This window comes from Myxocyprinus asiaticus, chromosome 45 (genome assembly GCF_019703515.2).
Source record: "Myxocyprinus asiaticus isolate MX2 ecotype Aquarium Trade chromosome 45, UBuf_Myxa_2, whole genome shotgun sequence".
Classification (NCBI taxonomy): domain Eukaryota; kingdom Metazoa; phylum Chordata; class Actinopteri; order Cypriniformes; family Catostomidae; genus Myxocyprinus; species Myxocyprinus asiaticus.
In genome coordinates this window covers 12,407,002-12,420,385 of record NC_059388.1, presented here as the reverse complement: position 1 = coordinate 12,420,385, position 13,384 = coordinate 12,407,002, and positions in this window count along the sequence as shown.

Here is a 13,384-nt window from a genome sequence, read left to right as displayed (position 1 = left end):
CAGACAAGTACCGTTCTCCTGGCAACCGCCAAACCCAGACTCGTCCATCAGATTGCCAGATGGAGAAGCGTGATTCGTCACTCCAGAGAACGCGTCTCCACTGCTCTAGAGTCCAGTGGCGGCGTGCTTTACACCACTGCATCCGACGCTTTGCATTGCACTTGGTGATGTATGGCTTGGATGCAGCTGCTCGGCCATGGAAACCCATTCCATGAAGCTCTCTACGCACTGTTCTTGAGCTAATCTGAAGGCCACATGAACTTTGGAGGTCTGTAGCGATTGACTCTGCAGAAAGTTGGCGACCTCTGCGCACTGTGCGCCTCAGCATCCGCTGACCCCGCTCTGTCATTTTACGTGGCCTACCACTTCGTGGCTGGGTTGCTGTCATTCCCAATTGCTTCCACTTTGTTATAATACCACTGACAGTTGACTGTGGAATGTTTAGTAGCGAGGAAATTTCACGACTGGACTTGTTGCACAGGTGGCATCCTATCACAGTACCACGCTGGAATTCACTGAGCTCCTGAGAGCGGCACATTCTTTCACAAATGTTTGTAGAAGCAGTCTGCATGCCTAGGTGCTTCATTCTATACACCTGTGGCCGTGGAAGTGATTGGAACACCTGAATTCAATTATTTGGATGGGTGAGCGAATACTTTTGGCAATATAGTGTATGTCCTGAAAATAATAATAATAATGCATTCAAACTTGGATTTTCATGATTCAGTCTTTGTTCAAAGTTTTGTGAGAGTAAAAATCATGAATTCAGTACTGTAAATTGAACCAAATCCTTGCGGCCTTTATCATTTCAGTAAAAAAAAAAAAAAAAAAAAAAAAAAAAAAACATATTTTAATAAAATACAGGAAATACGATTTTGGATTGTGTCCAATTGATTGAAGATTAATCGATTATCAAAATAATCATTAGTTGCAGCACTAATATACAGTATATACTACATTTCCAAAACGGAGTTTCTATTGTGATTTTAATTTTCCTTTTTTATCTATGCGTGCTCTGTTTTCATGGAGTGCTCAGAATGGTAACACTGCAATCTGAGTGTGGCAGACTCAGGATGATTTCTTTGAAATAAACATTCCAGGGGAAAGAAAGAGATGTTTGTGGTAATTTCACAGTTGAGTGATCAGAGTCTTTCCCAGCAAACCTCTTGCTTGTGATTCTGAGATCTCTTTGGTGGCAGAAGATCAGACTCGACCCTCAACCCTTTGCTCCTCATATAGCATGGGTCTAATTTAGGAACATTTCCCTTACAAGCTCTGTAGAGTTGCGGCTCATGTATTGTTGAAAGTTGATTCATTTTTAATGTATAGTATATTATAATATATTGCTGATATATTGGGGCTGATAACGTAAATGCTGTAGGTTCAAACCCCAGAAGGGGTAATTTATGATTACCACCATTGTACCCTTGAGCAAGGCGATTAACCCTTGGTTGCTCCAGAGAGACTGTCTGTACCAATTCCCAAGTCAAAAAATACTAAAGGAATGCTAATGGAATATCTGTCATAATTGGAACCAGTCCTAATGCGTTAAAATAAGATAAACTGGATAAACTAATAGATAAACTGAAATTCCCATTTTCTGTTTATTTTTGCACAGTCTGGTATATCTGATTCTGAGTACTTGATTCTGAGAGAAACAGTTCACCCGAAAATTAGATAGTGCCTTACTTAAAAGCACATAAAATGACCCAAAAGTATCAAAGTCTTCTGAAGGTATATGATAGCTTTTAGCGCTAAAAACTGTTCTCACGTGAACATGCATACCACTGTGAATGAGCTTCTCTCTCTTCTCACTGAGCTTTTTGCTCATGAACACACAACAGATTTTCCCTGAAGAATTTTACATTTTTGGTTGTTTCTTACCAAAACTATTGTATGCCTTCAAAAGATTTGAAATAAATGGAGCATGAGTCACATAGACTACTTTTATGATATGGTACTCAATCCAATTTCATTCATTCATTAATTCATTCATAAGAATGCATTTTGCAGTCATTTTGCTTTCATTTTTCATTTTCTTACATTTTATCTGCCTTAATTTGACAGTCCTCTTGTTAATTAATTCTGTCCCGGCAATTTGAATGAACATTTTTTTATGTATTTATATTTTATCAATGTTATTCTAACCACTGCATTGATTCATTCTTGCAATGCACTGCACCATCTGATCAGTAGGTCCAACTATGGCTCAAATTTGGCCTCATGTAAGTCTGTCTATCTAGTTTTCTGTTGCATTCTGTTTCTGCTGCCCATGACATGTGCCATGACAGCATTTGTTTGGGTGGAAAATCATATCATACAGCAGAGCAGTGGCTAGCTCACACTGCCAGAGGCATTTTGCTCACAGACTGAGTCCAATGAGGGATTTGCAACACTGTCATGGAGCCTGTGAATCCTAACCAAAGGCAATGTAGCTTTTGCGAGGAATAGTGAAGCATCTTGCTTACTTTTTTTTTTTTTATCAACCCAGAGGTTGCTCTTTCATAGCTCAGGAGACTTAATTCTTAGTTATGATTCAATATAAGCAATAGTTCACACACACACACACACAAACAAGGTTAATTCTCTCATCGTTTACTCACCCTTATGTCGTCTCAAACTCTTCTGAAGTGATCTGATCGGTTTTTGGTGAGAACAGACCAAAATGGAACTCCTTTTTCACTATAAATCTTGACATTGCAGTCTCATTTCCGATGGCTGGTCATCACAGGTGTAACAAGGTAAAATAAAACCAATCAAATTGTATGAAAATGATCTAAAACATTTTGTGTGTTCATATACCCTGTGTGAACAAAGTCATGGAAGTTTATTCCAACTGGATGAAATAAACTACAGTTTTCAGAAAAAAATAAATAAATAAATAAATAAATGAAAGAAAAGTTAATTGGTCAGTTTTGTCCAGAACACAATATAAGGGTTAAACAACTTTACAGCTCAAATAATACACAAGTTTTAACAGATGAATTAATGTAAGTGTTTTTATCAAATTATAAGTTTCATATTTCTGCCTTAAAATGCTCCAAAAATTGACCCAACTCACATCTAATGTAAGTGCCTCACTGTAACCATGATTTTTGAGATACTTGTTATGTCATGCTGTCTCTGCCTTTAAAGGCTGAAGTACAATAGCAAGGGGTACAACCTGTTTGGCATGGGTTTTACAGCATTTGCCCTTGGTGAATTGAGAATATTTCTGGAGCCACCATATCAGTAAAGCCAAACATGTGATGCGAGTTCTACCACATTCCTTCTAGATAAGAAAGAAAAGCCTCAAAGTGGGACTAATTATTTACTGGTCTTTTGTTGAGGCCAAGAAAATGAAACCGGGGACATTCTGATTTGTTTTAAAATGACAGGGGATTGATGAGCTGATGTGGAAGAGAAAACCCTGATTCCAAGGGAACGCTGTGCCGTGTTTTGCAAAATTATATGACTCAATCAATCACCTTTGTCTAGACCTGCAGACAGACTAATTTCCCTCATTGGATGAAAGCACTTTACAAATTGCATGCTGGACAGAGTATTCTGTGATGTTGAGATAATGCATACATCGGCCCTTTTGAAGACAAAAACTGATTGTTCTCCACCAGCCAAGCTTTTACTCATATCAATCACTTCACAAGCAAACACATTATGTACCGCACTGAAGTAAACAAACAATGGGGAAAGCTCTAATGTTCCTTCGTCATGAGTCAGATGGTCATCATGTGGAGAAACTGAAACAGCACAGACAGGGACTAAAAATGAAATGTTTTTCATTTCAGTTCATTCTGAGCAAAAACAATATTTTTTGTTTTGTTCAAAAGTTGTGCAATCTCCTTTCCAAATGGTTACCTGTTCAAATAAAAGAACAGTTAATAACGTTGACAAAATGACAGTACTCTCCGCTAAGGGATGTCTGAAAAACCAATTGCAGCGTTGCCAGATCTTACAAGAGAGTAATCTGGTCTGGAAAAACAAGCTCAAAATAAGCCACTTGCCTCAAAATATACAAAAAACTGTAATTTATTACAATAGAAATCATAACAAGCATACAGTTAATTAACAGTTAAGTAAAATTTTTATTAAAAATCTGCTTTTAAGTCAAAACCGGCAGCATCAAATCTGTATTAATGCATCATATCTAACAATATTTCAGTGAAGACTTGGAAACAACTGAGAAAAGTACTTTTTACATCTAATAATGTTTTATTTGTATCTAAATTAGCCGTGCATGTACAGTATATGTAGTAATTATACATAGTTGTTAAAAAGGTCTTCATTCACAGAATACAACATCCACAATGGACATTTAGTTCCCTATCTGTCACTCACTCGACGTTGGTGTCGATGTAGTGACACTAGGGGTCACTCTTGGGAGCCCGAGACACCTCTGGTCTTTGATAAAAGGCCAATGAAAATTGGCGAGTGGTATTTGCATGCCACTCCCCCAAACATACGGGTATAAAAGGAGCTGGTATGCAACCACTCATTCAGATTTTCTCTTCGGAGCCGAACGGTCATGCTCATTGAGCTGAATAGCACTGTTCATTCACCTCTGCTGGATCTGACGGCGCATTTCAGCGGCTTCTCCCTCCTCTGCACTGGTGCACTGCAGAGAACGCCCCTGGGCGCTTCGGCAAAAAAACTAGAGAGTATATTTTCTAAAAGAGCGTTTTTCCCCTCTAAAAGAGTATATTTCTCTAAAAGAGCGCATACACGGAACGTCTTTTGGTTCTCCAACCTACGGGTTTGAGGTCAGCGCGGCTGGCGCTGGGGGCGATTTGGGGACCTCAATGGGATCGCCTCCGCCGGGTATCCCCCCGCAGACCTCCCATTCCCCAGCACGCTCGTCTGCCCCAATCGGGCTTCCGGATGAGTTCGCCGGCTCGTCGCACGGCGAGTCTGGCTTCTTGTTCGAGGCCCGCGAAGATGATGAGCTCTCGAGCGCAGCATCGGAGAGCGGGCTTGTCCAGTCGGACGCAGAAGCCTCAGCTGGGCTTCCCCCTTCAAGGACGGTCGCCCAGTTACAGGCCGATGCCGAAATGACGGACATGCTTTCCTGGGCGGCCGCGAGCATCGGGCTAGAGTGGAACCCTCCGCTCTCCCCTGAACCCTCGCAGCTTGATGATTGGTTTCTGGGCTCGCGACGCCGCTCAGACCAGCCGCGCCCCACTCCAGTGCCATTCTTCCCGGAGGTGCATGAGCAGCTGACGAAGTCGTGGGAGGCACCTTTTACTGCCCGACCCTGACTCCGCAGTTCCCCCGCTCTCACTACCCTCGATGGCGGGGCGGCCAGGGGCTATACGGCGATTCCCCCGGTGGATAAGGCACTCGTGGTGCACTTTTGCCCGCAGAGTGCCGCCACCTGGTGTGAATGCCCTAAGCTCCCCTCCAAGCCCTATAGGCTCACGTCATCCCTGACGGCCAAGGCCTACAGCGCTGCTGGACAAACTGCCTCTGCCCTGCATGCCATGGCTCTCCTGCAGGTCCACCAAGCCAAGGCACTGAAAGAACTGCACGAGGGTAGTTCCGCCCCAGATTTGATGCAGGAACTGCGCTCAGCGACCGATCTCGCCCTCCGGGCGACGAAGGTCACAGCGTGATCTCTCGGGCGGACGATGGCCACACTAGTGGTCCAGGAGCGCCACCTGTGGCTCAACCTGGTCGAGATGGGCGAGGCTGACAAGACACGGTTCCTTGCTGCCCCCATTTCCCAGGTGGGCCTATTCAGCGACACCGTTGAGGAATTTGCCCAGTAGTTCTCGACGGTAAAGCAGCAGATGGAGGCAATCCGGCACATCCTGCCCCGGCGCAGCTCAAGACCCCGCACCCCATCTGCTCGTCGCCAAGGGCGTCCCCCTGCGGTGCCTGCACCGGCTCCGCCGCAGCCCGCCCCTCCGGCCCGGTCCCGGCGTGGAGCCCACCGCAGGAAGCCGACGCCACCCGTCTCACAGCCAGCACCGAAGAACCCACGGAGGTCTTCGAAGCGCCCCTGAGATGGGCAACCATCTCAGGGACGAGGGAACCCATTCATCTGGAGCTGGTAGAAAGACCACTCCATCCCCCGGTGGAGGGCCAGGTGGAAAATCTTTTGTTGCCTTTTTGTTTGATTTCGCCGCATGCCAACAGTTCAACAAAAGAGTGGCTTCCTCCCTCCCTGGATCACATACCCGGTGTGTACGGTCGTCACCACGACTACCGTCCACGGGCTTTATCTTGCAGGATTGGCGCTCCAGCGGTGCCCTTTCTGCCCCTGAGCGCCCAGCTGTGGCACAAATCCACCTCCGATGTGACAGCCTCCACGGGTCGCGAGGACAGGCCTCTTCTTCCCCCGTCCCAGGCTGTTCCGGGGGTGGTCACAAGGAGCCAGGTAAGTGCTTCGATGTCCCTAGACTCAGCATGGCCATGACGTGCTGTGGCACCTCGTGCTCCGCCCCGCCACCAGGCCCCACCTGCCGGTACGTCCGACGACGTTGTCCCCTTGGTCCCCCTCGCACGGAATTTGGACGCATGGCTTGCGCTTCCCAATCCATCGCGGTGGTTGATCCGGACCGTCCGACTCGGCTACGCGATTCAGTTCGCCAGGTGCCCGCCAGGTTCAGCGGTATTCACTTCACCTTTGTCAAGGGCGAAAACGCTGTTACCCTGCGCGCGGAAATCGCTACCCTCCTACGGAAGGGCGCGATAGAACCTGTCCCTCCAGCCGAGATGAAGAAAGGGTTTTACAGCCCCTACTTCATCGTACCAAAGAAAGGCGGTGGGTTGCGGCCAATCTTGGACCTGCGAGTACTGAACCGGGCTTTACACAGACTCCCGTTCAAGATGCTGACGCAAAGACGCATTTTAGCGAGCGTCCGGCATCAAGATTGGTTCGCGGCGGTAGACCTGAAGGACGCGTACTTTCACTTCTCGATCCTTCCTCGACACAGACCCTTCCTGCGGTTCGCGTTCGAGGGTCGGGCGTATCAGTACAAAGTCCTCCCTTTCGGCCTGTCCCTGTCTCCTCGCATCTTTATGAAGATCGCAGAGGCTGCCTTTGCCCTGTTAAGGGAGGTGGGCATTCGCATTATCAACTATCTCGACGACTGGCTAATCTTAGCTCACTCTCGAGATGTGTTATGCGCACACAGGGACCTGGTGCTCTCGCACCTCAGCCAACTAGAGCTTCGGGTCAACTGGGAAAAGAGCAAGCTCCTCCCGGTTCAGAGCATCTCTTTTCTCGGTTTGGAGTTGGACTCAGTCTCTCAGACGGCGCGCCTTACGAACGAGCGCGCCCAGTCGGTGCAGACCTGTTTGAAGGCATTCAAACAGAAAACAGCGGTTCCACTGAAACTTTTTCAGAGGCTCCTGGGGCATATGGCATCCTCGGCGGTGGCCAACCCACTCGGGTTGATGCATATGAGGCCGCTTCAGCACTGGCTCCAGTCACGAGTCCCGAGACGGGCATGGTGCCACGGGACACACCGCGTGGCCATTACGTCGGTCTGTCACCGTCTTTTCAGCCCTTGGACCGACCTCTCGTTTCTACGAGCAGGTGTTCCCCTAGAACTGGTCTCCAGGCGCATCATGGTCATGACAGACGCCTCCAAAACGGGCTGGGGCGCGTTCGCAGCTGCGTTGGCACATCAACTGCCTCAAGTTACTGGCAATTCTGCTCGCCCTGCGGAGGTTCCGGCCGCTGATCCAGGGCAAGCACGTGCTAGTTCGGACAGACAGCACGGCAGCGGTAGCATATGTCAACCGCCAAGGCGGTCTGCGCTCCCGCTGTATGTCACAACTCGCCCGCCGTCTCCTCCTCCGGAGTCAGCAGCACCTCAAGTCACTGTGAGCCACTCATATCCCGGGCAACCTCAACGCTACAGTGGATGCGCTGTCACGGCAGGTTTCCCGCAGGGGAGAGTGGAGACTCCACCCCCAGGTGGTCCAGCTGATTTGGGGTCGATTCGGTCAGGCACAGGTGGACCTGTTCGCCTCCCAAGAATCCTCCCACTGCCCGCTCTGGTACGCCCTCACCGAGGCTCCCCTCGGCATAGATGCGCTGGCACACAGCTGGCCACCTGGCATTCGCAAATACACGTTTCCCCCAGTGAGCCTACTACAGACTCTGTGCAAGGTCAGGGAGGACGAGAAGCAGGTCGTCCTGGTAGCACCCTACTGGCCCACCCAGACATGGTTCTTGGACCTCATGCTCCTCGCGACAGCTCCCCCCTGGCAAAGTCCCCTGAGGAAGGACCTTCTTTCTCAGGGATGGGGCACCCTCTGGCACCCGCGCCCAGACCTCTGGAATCTCCATGTCTGGTCCCTGGACGGGATGCGGAAGACCTAGGTGGCCTACCACCTGTGGTGGTAGACACGATCACTCAGGCTAGGGCCCCCTCTACGAGGCACCTGTATGCCTTGAAGTGGCGTCTGTTCGCTAAGTGGTGTTCTTCTCGACACGAAGACCCCCAGAGATGCGCAGTCGGATCAGTGCTTTCCTTCCTGCAGGAGAGGTTGGAAGGGAGGCTGTCCCCTTCCACCTTGAAGGTGTACGTTGCCGCCATAGCAGCACACCACGACGCAGTTGACGGTAACTCCTTAGGGAAGCACGACCTGATCATCAGGTTCCTAAGAGGCGCTAGCAGGCTGAATCCCTCCAGACCGCCCCTCGTTCCCTCATGGGATCTCTCCGTAGTCCTTCAGGGCCTACAGAGAGCCCCCTTTGAGCCTTTGCAGTCAGTCGAGCTTAAGGCACTCTCCCTGAAGACTGCCCTCCTGACTGCGCTCACTTCCATCAAGAGGGTAGGTGACCTGCAAGCGTTCTCTGTCAGCGAAACGTGCCTGGAGTTCGGTCCAGGCTATTCTCATGTGATCCTGAGACCCTGACCGGGCTATGTGCCCAAGGTTCCCACCACTCCTTTTAGGGACCAGGTGGTGAACCTGCAAGTGCTGCACCAGGAGGAGGCAGACCCAGCCCTGGCATTACTGTGTCCGGTGCATGCTTTGTGCATCTATTTGGATCGCACGCAGAGCTTTAGACTCTCTGAGCAGCTCTTTGTCTGCTTTGGTGCACAGCGGAAAGGAAGCGCTGTCTCCAAGCAGAGGATCGCCCACTGGCTTGTTGATGCCACATCTATGGCATATCTCGCCCAAGACATGCCACCCCCGGTAGGGCTACGAACCCATTCTACCCGTGGTGTAGCGGCTTCTTGGGCCCTGGCCAGAGGTGCCTCTCTAACAGACATTTGTAGAGCAGCGGGCTGGGCAACACCCAACACCTTTGCAAGGTTCTACAACCTCCGGGTGGAACCGGTTTCGTCCCAGGTAGTGGCACGCAACCTAAGCGGATAAGCCCGGGATAGCCGGCTGGGTGTATCGCTTGCACGCACTAACTAAGAGCCCAGTTCTGGGGTAGGTGCTCCGCATGTGGTGGTTCCCTCTAAGGCTAACCCCATGCGATCTATATCTTCCGCTAATTCGTTTCCCTGCTGGCAAACTGCATCTTCCTTGGGCAGAGCCCCTCTGCCCCAGTCTCCATGTTGTAGTAACTCCTCCCCCATTGGGTAAGATCTACCTTGAAGGCTCTCCACATGGTTGGAAAGACCATGTGACGTATTTTTCCACTTAAATATCCCCCCCTCTCTGGGGTGCGGTGTGGTCTCCGCGGTGTCCTCCCCTTGGGAGGGACACCCCCCGACTAGACCTGGCGGCCCAGTCAGATAATCCCCCTTCTTTTTTTAGGGAGTGGAAAAAGAGAAGGGGAAAAGAGGCCACGACTGGGTTAAGCCCGTCTCTATCTTTGGGTAGTCGACTTGTCCCCAAAAAGGTCCGTTCGACACTCATAACTGTGTTGGGGGAGGTTACGTGTCGACCTGGTGTGCTGGCTATGAGGCACACAGCAAGTCTGCCCACCACACACCGCCAGGTCACGTAACACAGTTCAGCCTTGTGGCGTTTTGTATAGGGACCCCTAGTGTCACTACATCGACACCAACGTCGAGTGAGTGACAGATAGGGAACGTCATGGTTACTGGTGTAACCTCCGTTCCCTGATGGAGGGAACGAGACGTTGGTCCCTCCTGCCACAACGCTGAACTACCCGCTAAAATGGCCGGACCTTATATCGGCTCCTCAGCGTAAAACCTGAATGAGTGGTTGCATACCAGCTCCTTTTATACCCGTATGTTCGGGGGAGTGGCATGCAAATACCACTCGCCAATTTTCATTGGCCTTTTATCAAAGACCAGAGGTGTCTCGGGCTCCCAAGAGTGACCCCTAGTGTCACTACATCGACACCAACATCTCGTTCCCTCCATCAGGGAACGGAGGTTACACCAGTAACCATGACATTTTCCTCAGGTTCAAAGCACATGTTTAATTTTTTCAGGCAACATGAAGTGGTGTAGTTGCAAAAATATATTGTGAAAAACCCTTTGGACTTTAGTTTCATGTAAAAAGTATCGGAACAAAATTAACTGGTTTTAGCCGGTTTCCAGCATTTAAAAATACAGTTTTCACTCTGGAACAATTTAAAATCACTGTGTTCCGGTTTTCGGTTACGTTCTGCTAAAAATTTGGTTTGTTTTAGGTTTTTGTTTTCCTTGAACCCCCCACCCAACCCCCCACTCTTTATTGACAAATGTGATGTCATTCCATTTCCATGACTCCTTTACAAATCTATCTTTCACAACAGAAAAGAAAGCACTTAACATAGAGCGTGGGGCTGACCTTTCCTAACCTCTTCCTGTCAAGACAATCACATATCAGGGGACTTTATCACACCCACCAATATCACAGTTAAATGTAGCCCATATGTTCCGCTGAACTACTATGGGACACTGCCAGTTTCTTGATAGCCTGCCTTTTGGATGTATGCTCAGGATTAGAAGGCCCTCAACCTCTCTTGGGCCTTTTAAAGGCCTCTCCCCACGTGCCAGTGCCCACCCATGAATGATGAAGTGCCGGGTCATTCATAAGGCAGACATGGTGCAGATTAACACCACTGTTTATGCTCTGGCAAAGCTGCGCATTATTCCCTGCTCAGGCCCTTAATTGGGCACCACACACTCTTGCTTCCTGCCGGTTGCAGCGGCCCATTTGTTTTTTGTCAGAAGGCCATAATGAAGAGAAATTGAGTGTGTGCATTCACCTCTCAACACCTCAATACTTAGTCGCATGGGTCCTGAAGTTTAGCTCAGAGTCTCTTAGGCCACAGCTTGGCCATGGTGAATCTGACTTAACCCAAGCTTGAAATTATTATGGGGGCCCTGGTCACAACCACTTTGCTGAAAAGACCAGCTAAAAAAAGCATGAAATTCCATGCTGGTTCAGGTCGGTTTGTGCTGGTTTGATGGCGGTCTAGCGTAAAAGTAATCCATACAAATCCATATGTTCAGAAGCGATATGATAGGTGTGGGTGAAAAACAGATCAATATTTAAGTACTTTTTTACTATAATGGAGTCGTATGGATTACTTTTATGTTGCCTTTTTGTCCCTTTGAAGCATAAAAAATTTGGTATCCATTCACTAGCATTATATGGACCTACAGAGCTGAAATATTCTTCTAAAAATCTTAATTTATGTTCAGCAGAAGAAAGAAAATCATACACATCTGAGATGACATAAAGGTGAATAAATGATGAGAGAATTTTCATTTTTGGGTGAACTATCCCTTTAAGTACAACATTACATAACCCAGTAACATTTCTTATTTGATTTTACGTTGGACATGATAAAAATCATATATTGTGCATCACAATATGTAACTTTTTGTAACTAAAAAGAGCCAGCTTATAAGGGTAAATAATTCCGTAAACGCACTACACTGAACGCTGTACGTTTTTGATTCACTAAAAAGAACCGGCTTATAGAAATCATTAATTCAGGAATCTGACTTTGCTGGTATGTTTTGCACTGTAGATTCAAAAGAACTTGCTCTTAAGAGTCAATGAGCGCGTTTACATGCATGTTGTTACAACAGTTATGGTTAATAAGCCGACATGGGTGCAGTCATGTAAACACAATAAAGCACATTCCTTTATCGGCGTAAAGGCCATAAACAGCTTATGAATAACCCGGTTGACACGGGTAGATTTTTACCCATTACGCCGATTTCACGTGCCATGTAAACACCTTATGCGAAGTTCTTACCAGCTCATCCTATGTGCGCACGTGTTGAGCGCATGTCTCTTCATGGTTTGACTTCAAAAGTAGAGAATAACGCAATTATTTCAAATGTCATGTATCGCAGATTTTTGTCTTGTCAGATTTTTTAAATAAGCTGATTTTAGAGAGTAATCAGCATATTGGTGTGCATGTAAATGGGCTCATTGGTTCGGGAATCACTGTAAGATGTTTCATTCGCATCTGTGGAAAATTATGTGTTCGGGAATTGTTAACGGAACCAAAAGCCATGAAAATCAAAGGTTATTGTATTTTTTTAAATATGGAACCAAATCTAAACAAGAACCTGTTCTTGGTTCCCAATCCTTTCTTTCTTCTGTGGAACACAAAAGGAGATGGTCTGAGTTTTCAATTGAATAGTGGATTAGTGGCAGTGGATATTACCTTACCAAAATCTTGACATCAGTTGCACGTATATGAGCGCTATGAGAGAAGCTCATTCACAGTGGCTCCCATGAACATGGATTTCCATTTTGATACTTGATTATTCTGATCATTTTTTTGGATGAACTATCGCTTTAAAACTGTGTGCTATCAGTAGTATTGCTTCTAGTGGCTTTGTCTGTTTGACATGTCTAAGCAGATTGTGATTTACTATCTGTTTAATATGAACCCCTCCATCCAAAACGCAGTGTTGTTGTTCTTGCTTTTTGGAGGCAAGTCTGATAAGGTCTGATAAGCATGTCACAATAGTTTACATGCTGCTAATCTCACCTTTGGTTGCAGTCTATGTTTGGGACTAGCTTAGGCAAGGGAAAAAGAGTTTGTTTAAGCGTACAAGTACATGTGTAAGGGGAGAAAGGGAGTGGGAGCTAAAGAAAATCTGAACATGTTGACGGAGGTGAGATTATCGTGCCAAACCTAACATAGCGCTGGACGTCCTTGCAGTGTTTGGACTTGCTTCCTGGCCAAACACAATACATGCAGTGTTAGAAAACACAACATCTCATGTAATCGTGTCCACACAGCTTCAAGAGTTAAGCAAATATGCTCCTAAACTTTCTGCTTAAACTATTAGATTCAAGCAAAGCACTTGGCGAGCAGAAGGCAGATGTTATTGGGTACAAGATTAATTGACCGTATACCTGGATATTGATTATTGCATTTACATACTCTGCGATAGCAAATACTCGCTGTGTAACTCAATGGAAATGTTATTCAGTTTTGATTACATTGTGGTTCATTAAGTTTAGACTGTTTAAACATTGAATGCAAGCC